Raw genomic sequence first — 13,135 nt, forward strand, 5'->3', positions numbered from 1 at the left:
ACTATATCTAAGTTCAGAGCTCCAATGCAGTATTGCATTGGAACATCAGGAATAATGTTCCATAGTGTCACAAGACTAGTCTTTTTTTCTCCCTTTATTTCTCTTCATTCTTTTGGAAAGTCCCTTAAAGCACAGAGTTGTTTAAAGCACAGAGTTCTAAATGATAAGAAAGAAAATTCCTGAAAATAAGAGCCTCCCAAGTGGAATGAGCTCTCCTTGGAAGTGGTTGTTCATCTTTATTTTTCAATTTTTCATAGTTTTCACAAAGGACCAATGACATCTCATATGATAATGCCTTGACTTACAGATGAATTGGCTTTAAGTGAGGCAGAATTGTTCAGAGTTGTCAGTAATCACTCCCTTTTCCTGAGTCAACTAAGTCCAGTGACAAGACAAAAGTGAAGATGATTTGTAATGACCTGGGATGGCGTGGATGACCTTGATGGCTTCAAAGCCTGATCCAGCTCTAAGAACTTCATAGCACCTGCTTTAGCCACCTTCATGGCCACTGGACAATGTTCCCACATGTCCATTCAGGCAAAGTCTTCACATGCTTAGGATAGACATCCCCATAACCAGAAGTCTTCAATCCTAACTTGCCAGAAATGCTATAGAAGAGATTCCTAATCAGGAATGGATTCAAAATCAGATCCTCTATAATTTCAAGTTTCAGCAAATTATTCTGGGCTTTCTACACTTTCCTGAAGTAAATATGTAAATCAAACCCTAAAAATAATTTTAGATTAAATGTAGAATCTTAGAGCTCTAAAGGACCTTGCAAATAATTTAGTCTAAATCCTCTCTGTAACATGAATCAATATTCTTTACAACATCCCTGATACAATAATAAGAATGCTGGGCTTAAAGTCAGGAGACCCAGGTCTGAATCTTAACTGTCATTAATAATATGATGTTAGGTGAGTCTTTTCAGGTCTCCAACATCAATATGTTCCTCTGTGAAATGAGAATAATAATACTTGCTCTGGAATTATAGGAAAAGCATTTTATAAATGAAAATTACCTAAATAAATGTGAGTTGCTACTCACAGAAAGGAATGGCCAAGGTCATGGGGTACTCTAGAAAAGGCAAAGATAGAAACCATCTGGTTACCAGTTATTTCATCTAATCCAAAACTTCATGGGCTTTTTGAAATAATATTTCTTCAATAGTTTTTCCTCCTTAAAATCCACCTCTGGTAATTTATCATCTTCTAATTACATCTCAGAGAAACTGGATCCATAGACAAAATATTAGAAGGTCCCCAAAAAGTGAAATATGGAAGTAGGATAGAACAATGAAAAGGAAAGAATCTGGGGTTTGGAATCAAGAGGTCTGGCTTTGAAGTCTAACTCTAACACTTACCTTTGAGTTAGTAAATGATAGAACTTTTTTTGACCTTGCATAAGCCAGTTTTCCCTCCCTACCTCTCTCAACTTTCTCATTTTTAAACTTAGGTGGTAACTCCTGCCCTCTCTCCTCACAAAACTATACTGTGAAGCAACTGAGATCATAGCTAGGAATCATTCTGGAAGCATAGAGCTCCATGAAAACATGTACTCTACGGCAGAGAAGACATCCAGAATCTATCAGTCTGAAAGCCCCATGTGACACTGGGATGAATGTCATTGACAGAATCTACTGGAGCCTAGAAGGAAGAAATAGTAGAGAAAACAAAGCAGAGCTTCAGATATCTCATGATCATAAATTAATTTTTTCTGTTGCCCTGCCAAAATTAATACTTTCAACTAATTTTAGTGCTAAAGTATTTTTATTCCTCTTACAATCCTAGAATGGACTTGCTCTGGATTGTCACTATCCATCTTAAATGAGGTGTCCAAATCCAAATCTAGCAAGGTTAAAATGATTGCCTTGAGACAGATGAAGATAATATGGATTAAATTGGTTTTAAATCCATGTTTTTCACCTGGTTAGCACCTAGTTCTAGCCGCATGAGCTTCACCATTATAACAAAAAGTTCTGTTTCACAGAAGAAGTCAGGAAACTCCTCTTAGTCCCAGCATTACTCAAAAAAAGTCATAGAATTAAAAAACTGGAAAGCACTTTGAACATCTCAAGGTCACCAAGGGGATAGAGCACTGTACACTTAACTAGCTATGTGACCTCAGTTGAATTATTTAATTTCTGTTTACCTTACTTCCCTTATCTACAAAATGAGGATAATAATAACAGCTACTTCCCAATATTTGTAAAGTACTTACAAACCTTAAACCACCGCATAAATGATTTTGTCTTTTACACAGTTTTGGTTGCATCTGACTGAGGGTTTCTTGGCAAAGATATTGGAGTGATTTGCCATTTCCTTTTCCAGCATATACTGTGAACTATTATTATTTTTATTAGTCTCACTTGCATATTTTGCAAATTGAAAAACTAAAGTTGAAAAAGAAATAACTTTTCCAAAATTATATAATGAGTTAGTGACAGCCAGCACTCAAATCTGGTTTTTTGGTTATCTTGGATATCACAACAAATAAGCATAACCAGAGATTGGAGCAGCACAATGAAATCTGAATTTTAGTTGCAAGAGGCAACTCTCACATTGTTCAGATCCAGAAAGATGGGAATGTGTGTGTGTGTGTGTGTGTGTGTGTGTGTGTGTGTTTGTGTGTGTGTAATATACATTAGTCACAGAATAAAGTAGCCTGGAAACCAGCCATTGGAACCAAACGGCTTTTGCCTTCTCATATTCTCACACATGCATCTGGTAAAAGCAGATAGAGAACCCAGTTGTAATGAGTTTGCCCCTTGTCCGTGACATTAGTGCTTTGTAGGAAAAAAAAAAGAGAGACCTACAAACTTCCTTTGCTTTCAGCAAGTAGGTTGTGAAGAGGTTTGGGAGCCATCGCTTTGGATTTCAACTGAACTCCCTGACAAACAACTAGGGAGAGAGGCTAGAGATGAGTGTGTTTCTGTTCATAGGCAAACTAGTATTTTATCCACATTTGAATTTTCTCTTTCCAATAATAAACTGCCAGGTCTAAAATTGAAGAGAAATTTGCCGGAAAAGTAGTGGTAGTGGTGTGCTCATTTAGATTTGCAACAATTTTATAATAAGAAAACTGAAAAAAAATAGACAATTGCTATTTTGTTCAGATAGTTCACCTGTGCATCTAATAATTCATCATTATCATCATCATCATCATCATCACTAGTGTTTATATAGCACCTATTATGCACCAGACATCGTTAAACACTTTACATAGATCATCTCATTTAATCCTCACAACAACCCTGGGAGATGGATGCTATTATTATCTTCCCTATTTTATAGTTGAAAAAACAGCCAAACAAAGGTTAAATTACTCCCCCAGGGTCAAAACAACTAATAAGTATCTGAGGCCATATTTAAATTCGGGTCTTCCTGACTCCAGGCCCAACACTCTATCCACTCCATCCACCTACTGGCCTCTGATATTTATTACTGGCAAATATATTACCTGGAAGATGTACCCGAAGAACTCAAAGTTCTTAGTACTTTATAGAAGCATGGAATATAATAAGTCAGGACTTGAACAGTCCTTATGCCATAAAATGTTTAAATAAAGAACATATGACAAAGAACATCGAACATATGACAAAGCTGGAAACAACTACAGAGTTGTTTCAACTTAGTTTATAGTAACTATAGTTATTATAATTTCACTTAGTTACTTTATAGAGAAATTGAGTCCAAAAAAGGGGAATGTATTTCCCTTCCACTAAAATCTATGAAGTCAGCCTCATATATAAATATGGTAAGAGAATGTCTGATTACATCATTTTCAGGCTACCATAATGCCAGTATTTTTATTACTGAATTTAGAGGGAGCCTGACATTTCCATATGGATTAATTCTGCTATTCCCAAAGCATATTGTCTCTACTATAGACATCCTTCTCATCCTTCTCCTACTAATTAATTAGACTTGTCCCTCAGACGCTTGCCTCTGATAGGTGATCTCTTGAATATCTTGAGCAAAAATTAGGCTGCCATACACTCCCTTTTCAATCCTTCCTTCACCACCAATTCTATGTATAATCTCCCACTATTAGAATATAAGCTCCTTGGAGCCAGGAGGTGCATTGCTCACTTGTATGTTTCTCTACAGTGCTTAACACAGTGCCTGGAACAAAATAAATGCATCAAATGCATTTACCCTTTAAATTTAGATATGAGAAAGATCTCTAGATTGAAAAGTCAGGAAATCCTTGTTCCAGTCTAAACTACTATTAATTATAACAAGTCACTGCTCTTCTTTGGACAATTTTACACATCTGTAAAATCTGAAAACTAAACTAACTCTGAGGACTCTTCAAATGCTAACATTTTAAGATTCACTAAATAATCCTATGATTCAAAGCAGAGGATCAATGTCCTGAAAGAATTTATAATCATGTTGAGGAAAGAAGATTAACACACAAAAGCAATTACAGAATAATAAATATTAAATAATCAATTATTGGAGTAATGATACGGATCATATCTACTATAAGAGTTTACAAAAGGACAGACAATTCAGGCTGAGAAAAATGAAAACTAAATCCATATGTGATTTTTATAAGTAGATCACCTGGTCTCCTTACCTGATAGCTGAAGTCAAGAAATAAAATCTTTAATCCTCTATAGGATTACTAGATCTATAGATTACTAATCTACAGATTACTAGAATGTACAAAGTTAGGTCGAATCTTGAGGTAGATTGGGGAGGCAAGACTTTCTAAAGAAACTGGATACGAGTGGGTCTACAAGGATAAGAATAAAAATATATAAAGAAGGCAAATCATTTTAGCAAGGTTAACAAAGTGACCAAAAGTATAAAAGTGGAAATGAATGTAATCAAATATACATATATGTGTGTGTATAAAACATTGTATATATAAGCAGAAGCTTCTTTATCCAGTACCTCAATTCCCTAATAGTATAGAGAAATACCATTAGTATCACTGCCACTAGGCATTTTCATTGAATGCCATTTTGTGAATGAACCTAAATTGAATTATAGGTGTGATGATGATGAAATGATAATGAATTCAAATAATTCATAATGATAATTATAAGCACCAAAACTCATGGCCTGATCACTGTGGTCATTGCGATCATACTATTTCATTGGTATCCACTATGATGAAATATTCTCAAAAAATATAAATCCATAATTAATCTGTCAAATTATATTCTTAAAAAGTTGCCTGGAGTACCATAAAGGAAAAGGTTTCATAGCCAGTGTCTTTCAAAATTAGAACTTCAACCTAAGTTTTATTCACTCCAAGGCCAGTTCTGTTAATGCTGCCTGCTATTTGTGAATTAGAATAATCACGGATAATAGCTCACATTTTTATAGCACTTTAAGATTTACAAAGTGTTTCCCTCAAATTATTCTATGAAGTATGTAACACAAGTATCACAATGGCCATTATATGGATTGGGGAAACAAGGGTTTAAATAAACAGATCCCAAAGCCAGACCTTCTGCCCCCAAAGTCAGGGCTCCTTTTCACTATATTCAGCAAGTATCATGTCCTTCACTATAAGATATCTAAGTTGAATAGAACAGTTGCCTTGTATTCAAAAGAATTGTATGATTTCTCCTCACAAAATCACAAAGCCACGGCTATCTGTGTTATTTCTACAAAATAGCACAAATTGCTGCCAAATGTTTCCCCTTCCTTGTGATACTCAAATCCCCTACTTTCTCAGGTCTAATTAAGATTGAAAATTCACATAACTTTGTACTTTTACATCTGAATCTAATCTGAGAAAATATTCCTAGGGAAATTACTGTGATGACCCTGAGAGACAGAGGTAGGGGGAGGGAGAGAAAGAGACAGAAAGACTGAGACAGAGAAAAATGATTGAATCATAGAATGAAAAAAGCTAAAAAGAATCTTATGGCTCACCTGTCATTTTGCAGATGACAAACAAAAGCCCAATTCAATAACTTGTCTAAAGTCTTATCAGTAACTAGAACTCAGGTATCTTGAATCCTAGACCATTGAGAGATAGCAACAGAAAAAAATACAGTGAAACAAGCAACAGAGAAAGACAGTGGAAGAAAGCAGATAATAGCAAATTAAAAGAAGAGGTTCCTAATCAAGTTCTGAAATGAATAATCCAGATAAATTCAAGAGGTAAAAGAGGGATACAAGAAGACAGAGGCTGAGTAGGTAAAGATATGTTTCCACTGGGAATATTGGTGATGGCTAATTATTAACCCAAAGGATCATAGGATTAGACCTGGACAATTCTTTAGAGGTTATCTTGCCCAACCCTTGTTTCTAAAAGTAAGAAACAGGCCTAGCGACCTTATGACATTCAAAGTCACAAATTTGAGTAGTAGAGTTGGGATTTGAATCCAGGTCATCAGGCTCTAAATTTATCCTGCACCAAGCTAAAGAGCTGGGATGATTATTGTCACTACTGCTCTCTTCCCAGGGCTGAACTCCCTCCCATTCTCACCGGCTTTGTGATTTACCTGACAGTGGAATAACTAATGTTTCATTAAATCTCACCATCGGCTAAACTTCAGAAAATAAGATGAATGCTTTTCAATAAACCCTGCCCTTTCTCTTTAGAAGTCTCCATATTTGTGTGTATGTCACATAGGCTTAGGTCCATAATGTCTGTGTTCTCATGTCCATAGTGCTCCTACATCCAAACTTCATCACTCTTCATTTTATTCATTTACAATTCCTATCATGTACACATAAGCAACACACACACACACACACACACACACACACACACACACACACACTGTACCTATCAATACTTACACTCTGACCTTATGGAAGCTGAGGTTTCTATCCCTTCGTGGCATATTCTTGCATTGGAAGTTTTATTTTTTTTTCTGAGTCATGAAAACAGTTAAAACTGAGACTTAAACCCTTTCCAGCTGTGTAATCTTTGCTGTCATTTCTGCAGGCTTTTAGCAGTCCCCGCTGGTACCTTTCAGTCTTCTTTCTAATTCCAAATGCATTAAAGAGGGGGGGAAAGTGATATTTGGAGTAAAATACTGTTACCTCTGATTTTTTTTTGCTTTTGTTATGCTTATAGGAAGGCTAGCATAGTTTCACTTTGACATATTCTTTTCTTTTCCTATATTAGTTTCCTTGATATCCTCTTCCCTGACTAACCATAGAATTTTAGAGATGGGAGTTAGATAGGAGTTATCTTATCAATGAATGAACAAACACTTATTGTGGGCCAGTCACCTTATAATATAAAATACTAGAACAGTCAGTGTCAGAGATCTAAGAGACCTCAGAACACAGAAAGTTAAAAAGTGGAAGAAGGTTAGAATTTTAGAACATGGAACTAGAATTGGAGACTTAGAAAGTGCTTGTAGAAATCTTTAGATCTAGCTTCTTCATTTTACTGAGAAGGAAACTGATTCCAAGTGAAATGGTTTGTGATAAAGTAACCTCCTGACTTTTTATCCAGTGCTCCTCTTTCTTTACTGGCAATCCTTTCTCCCTAGTTCTGGGATATCCATCTCATAACTACCCAGCATAAAAGTCAAAAGAAACAATCTTGTCCTCTCTAAAGAAACTCCATTCTCTTACTAGGACATGTCTCTATTATTTTATTGTCACTGGGGACCACAGAGTTTAGAATCCAGGTCTGACTCTCCTTTGGTTCAAATCAAATAAATAAATTTTACTATTAACTGTACCCTTGTTCTTCTGATAAGTACTATACAAGGGACAAATGAAGAATAAAGTCACATCATTGAAAGCCAGATAGTCCAGATGAGAGAGCCAAGACTACTGAATCTAAAACAACTAGAGAGGAATGCAAAGCAATTAGTGATTGAGAATTTTATGGTATGGTTTAGACCAATGGTGTCAAACATGTGGCCTGGGGTCTACATTCAGCCCACAACAATCCTAAATCCAGCCAGAACCAGATTAAAATGTAATTGGGAAGTATTTAACAAAATAAATAAAACTACAATAAAGCAGAGATAATATTACATTTTAAAACTAAGTCAATATGCAGCCAGCAGGCATTTAGTACGGATTAGCAGCCTCTGTTTCTATTTGAGTTTGACATCACTGGTTTAGACTATTTGCTTTCAGAGAATTAAGAGATATTGTGGACCGGAGTTGAAAGGAAATGCTTCGTGGAAGATGTTGGAATTGAGTTGGTCCTTGATGGATAGGTTAGAATTTGTCTTGTAGAAAGAATTGGGGACAGAGGACATTTCAAGCATGACAGAAGCATAATCAAGAGTGAAAATGAGCAAGATTAGTTCAGGAAATAGAGAAGAGGTCAGACAGGACAGAATATATGTATAGTCAGTGTTAACCAGGAACAGGAATTGAGATTAAACTTTGTCAGAGACACTCAGAGCTAGAAGAATATACAGCATATTCATCTCTGGTCATAGACTCAACCCATGCTAAAATAGATAGGTGATGGTTATTGTTCAGTCCTTGAGTCATGTCCAGTTCTTCTGACCCTACACCATAGCATGTCAATACTGTCCATGGGGTTTCTTGGCAAAGTTACTAGAGGGATTTGACATTTCTTTCTGCAGTAGATTAAAACAAACAGGTTAAGGGACTTGATCAGACTAGCACAGCTAGTAAGTGTCTGAGGCCAGATTTGAACTTGGGTCTTCTTGGTTCAAAGTTAAGAGCTCTATCCGCTGAGCCATCTGGCTGCCTCTGCCTCTACAAAAAATCTCTTCAGTTTCTCTAATATATTCAAATTCCTCTTGAATACCTCTATTGATAGGTGGATCGCTACCTTCTGGGGAAACTCCTTCCACTTTTAGATAATCCAAAGTGAAGATTTTTTTCCCTTAAATAAGATGAAACATTCACCTTGGTAACTTGGTAACTATTAACTATTGCTTCTAGTTCTGACTTCTGAGGACAAATGGAAGAAATCTAAGGCTCTCTTGTATATGACAACCCTTCTAATACTTAAAGATAGTGACCATGTACTCCCTAAATCTTACCTTTTTCTTGCTAAACATCCCCACTCCTTTCATCCTCCAACTTTTAGAGGGCTTCAAATTTTGATGGTCCAATAGGAGAAAAAGAAGGCAATGAAAGTTCCAGGACATCAGAGAGATTTCATGATAGAATGCAAAGGGCAGGGTTAGGAATGAGAGATAATGCTTTGAATCCTGTTTTCAGCATCTAACTATCCATGTCTTTTAGAAAATCACTCCCCACTGCCTAAGTTTTAACTTCTCATCTATAAAATGAGAATAACCATATTTACTCCTTTCCTTGCTGGCTTGTCATGAGAAAAACTTGTCATTCATAAAGCTTTAAAAGCCAAATAACTGTGAGCTGCCACTATTATGACAAAAATGAATTTTAGCAAAGTAAACTGTTCCTATGTAAAATATGAACTGGAGGCTGAAGGAAGGCCAGAAAGAATTTTTTTAAGAAATTTACTTTGTTATTTTCTCAATTAATAAACATTTGTTTTCTCTCCTCACATTTTAGAACAACAAAAGAAAACCTTCACAATAAATTTGCATTATCAAGAAAAGCAAATTCCTTCATTGAGTATGTCTAGAATTATTTGTCTCATTCTGAATTCTGATTTCTTCTCTTCTGTCAGGAAGTGGGTCACATACCTTATCTTTGGTCTAGATTTCTGGTTTGTCTTTGCATTGTTAAAATTTCTATCTGCTTTCAAAGTTGTTTTTCTTTTTAATGTACTTATTACATAAATTGTTGTCCTAGTTCAGATCAGTTCACTCTGAATAACTTCATATATATTTTCCCATTTTCTTCCAAAGCTATTTAGAGCCATTATTAAACTACAGTAATATTTAATTACATCCACATACCATACTTAGTTTATTCATTACCATTGCAGTGATCACCATCTTAGTTTTCAGGATTTTTTGTTGTTGTCATCATTGGTAATAGTTGTTAGTATGAAAAGTGCTAATATAAATATTATTGTATATATGGGTCTTCTTTCCTCTAGAAAGACCTTTTAAGAAATTATTATATATACCAGGCACAAATTTATGCCAGTTCCTTGGCTTATACCTCCCTGATCCTTGCCATAATTATCTTCTTTTGGCAGATAATAGGATCATAAGACCACAGATTTAGAGTTGGAAGGAGTTCAGAAGTCATCTAGTCTATCCCCTAGAGGTGAACACAGTGTATATGGGGGGAGGGAATAAATATGTGACTTACAGAACCATGGTGCTCTAGACTTTCTCCATGGACAATTAATTTACACATGGAGCATAGTTTGGCTTTATAACACTTATCTCAGAACTAGTGACAGAAGGATAGCTACCTCTTGGAGCTTATTTCTCTTACTTGGAGAAGAATCAGCAATAAATTTAAAGTTCCTTCCAATCCTTCTGTCACAATTATAATTGGGAAAAAACCTACTATCCCAAGAGTGAAGAGATCAGAGTTCCAATCTGGGTCTGAGTGCTAATGGCTTTAGGCAAGTCACATAACTTTTCAGGGCCTCAATTTTCTCATTTACCCTATAAAAATAGCAATGCTCTCCCTACATCAGAACTATTGTGAGGGTCAAACAAATTTGTGATCCTTTTAAGTAATATCATCCCAAGATTTTAAAGATGAAACTAGAAGAATAGCAAGTTTTAAATGGAAAGTGACTATCAAGATTTCTCCATTAAAGACACCAAATAGAATTACCACATATATATTCTAATATCAAATCTCCATAGAGAAAATAAGAGAGAAATGAGAGAGAGAACACACATTTATTAAGCACCCCATACATACCAAGCACTCTGCTAAGCTTTTTTTTTTACAAATATTATCACCACCACCCTGGGAAGAAAGTCTTCATTTTATAGTTGAAGAAACTGAGGCAGACAGAGATTAAGTGACTTGCCCAGAGTCATACAACTAAAAAGTATCTGAGGACAGATTTAAACAAAACTTGTAAAAACATCTGGACAAGACAATTTTATCTTGCATAAAATGTAATTTTTAAGTCATTGAGTACTTGATTCTACAGGTTATGAAGGAGGGAAGATACTAAATAATTAGGAAAAATAAATCATGGATGTCATTACTATCCAACAAGGGAAATAACATGGAGGTCAATAACTACTGACCCATCTGCCTACTTTCTTCTTACTCCAGAATCTATGAGAATAATGTGAACACTATCAAGGGCATATTTGAAAATGTTATAATGAAAATTTGAGAAGGATTTGGGCAGGTTTTCACAAATTATATCCCATAATAGACTACATCTTCACAGTCACAAAAAATTGGCTAAAAGATGCAGAGAATGTGAGATCCACTGTGTTTCTTATTTGTTGACAATAAAAAGCTTTCTATTCAATAGAGAAAAGTGTGACTTAAAGACGTTCTTTCAAAAAGGTGTCTTCCATATATAGGTTGAGATAGAACAAGATTCCTTAATATACTAAATGACAAAGATAAGGTTATTATTAATTATCCTCTCATTTTTAATAACTAGGGAGGCATAAAACAGGAAAATATAAATCCCTCAGAATATTTGCTATTTTCATGGAGGATGTACAGTATACAAACAATTAGTCAACAAACACTTATTAAGTATATATTATATGCCAGGTACTGTACTAAGAACTGGGAATACCATGAAAGACAAAAAGAGCTCCTAATCTTAAAGTGATCATAGTCTAATACAGGGGTCCTCAAACTTTTTAAATAGGGGGCCAGTTCACTGTCCCTCAGACTGTTGGAGGACTGGACTATAGTAAAAACAAAAACTTTGTTTTGTGAGCCTTTAAATAAAAAAACTTCATAGCCCTGGGATGAGGGGGATAAACATCCTCAGCTGCCACATCTGGCCCGTGGGCTGTAGTTTGAGGACTCCTGAGTAGAAAAGAAAACATACAAACACCTATATACAAAGAAGATACAGACAGGGTGAATTGGAAATAATATCAGAGAATGGAAGAAGGGGAAAGATTCCTTACAGAGAATGCTATCTTCATAAGTTCCTATTTATGTATAACATTGTGCTGAGATTATAAAGCCCCAGAAGGCTACAGAGGTTTCTAAATGATGTCCATAATTATCCTAAAAAAAGGGACAAAAACCCAAAGATGAAAACCTAAGTAATTGGAGAATGCCTAATTTTCAGACTACATTGTGCATCTGAGTGAACATCCCATAGAGCAGGTGTTTCAGTACAGATATCTTGAACTGGTACCAAAATTAAATATGACAAGTACAATGGGTCGAGTTTCATTTGCAAACTGTTGTGCTTTTAGGAGACTTCAAACTTCTCCCTAGAACAAAATACCATCTAATGAGTGTATTTAGTTATAAATGATGGAATACCACAATATTTGAGGAATCTAAATTGTAGGTCATGCAGAGGACAATGTGGCTTTCATGGTAGAATTAAGTATGAAGCAGCAAAAACAATGCATAAACAAACTGGTGTAAATGATATCCTCCACTAATGACCAGAAAAGGAAGTGGGCTCATTTATATGGAGTGGAAGAGATAGGTAGATAGCCTGTCTGTTATGTTTTTTTTCACCTCATGTCGAGATCTGGAGGAAGATCCCTGGAAAATATGCTTGATCTCCTGAAGAGGATTTACGGGACTACATAAACAAAATTCATATGGGGTAAAAAGATGTGGATGGGTCATAATCTAAATTATTAGATGAAGTACCCATATCAATGAAATTTCAGATCCATTGAAGGTTTGAAATAATAATGATCCATCCATCTATATATCCATTCAAGAAACATGTTTAAGTGTTAACCATATACATTAACAGTGTGTAGGGAACTGGAAGAGATAGACGGTTTAGAAAAGACATAGTCTCTTGGACTTCATCTTGTTGTAGGAAGGATAACATACCCACAGAGTGAGTTAAATTACACAATGATTCATCAAAAGAATCTCATTCAGTTGCAAAACAAAGTGCTATAGGAAAGTCATCAAAATAAAGAAACAAGTATTAAATTCTTACCATGTATTAGGCCCTGTGCTAAACTGAGGATACAAATAAAAACCAAAAAGAAAGTGTCTGCTCTCAATTTGCTCACATTCTAATGAAGGAAAGAAGCAGAAAAAATGGGAGTATGGTAGGTAGGAGAGGGAGGGAGGTACCCAAAACAGAACATGGAGTCAAAGTCCAAAGAGTCAGCAGCTGA

The sequence above is a fragment of the Antechinus flavipes genome, chromosome 2 (genome assembly GCF_016432865.1).
Source record: "Antechinus flavipes isolate AdamAnt ecotype Samford, QLD, Australia chromosome 2, AdamAnt_v2, whole genome shotgun sequence".
Classification (NCBI taxonomy): Eukaryota; Metazoa; Chordata; class Mammalia; order Dasyuromorphia; family Dasyuridae; genus Antechinus; species Antechinus flavipes.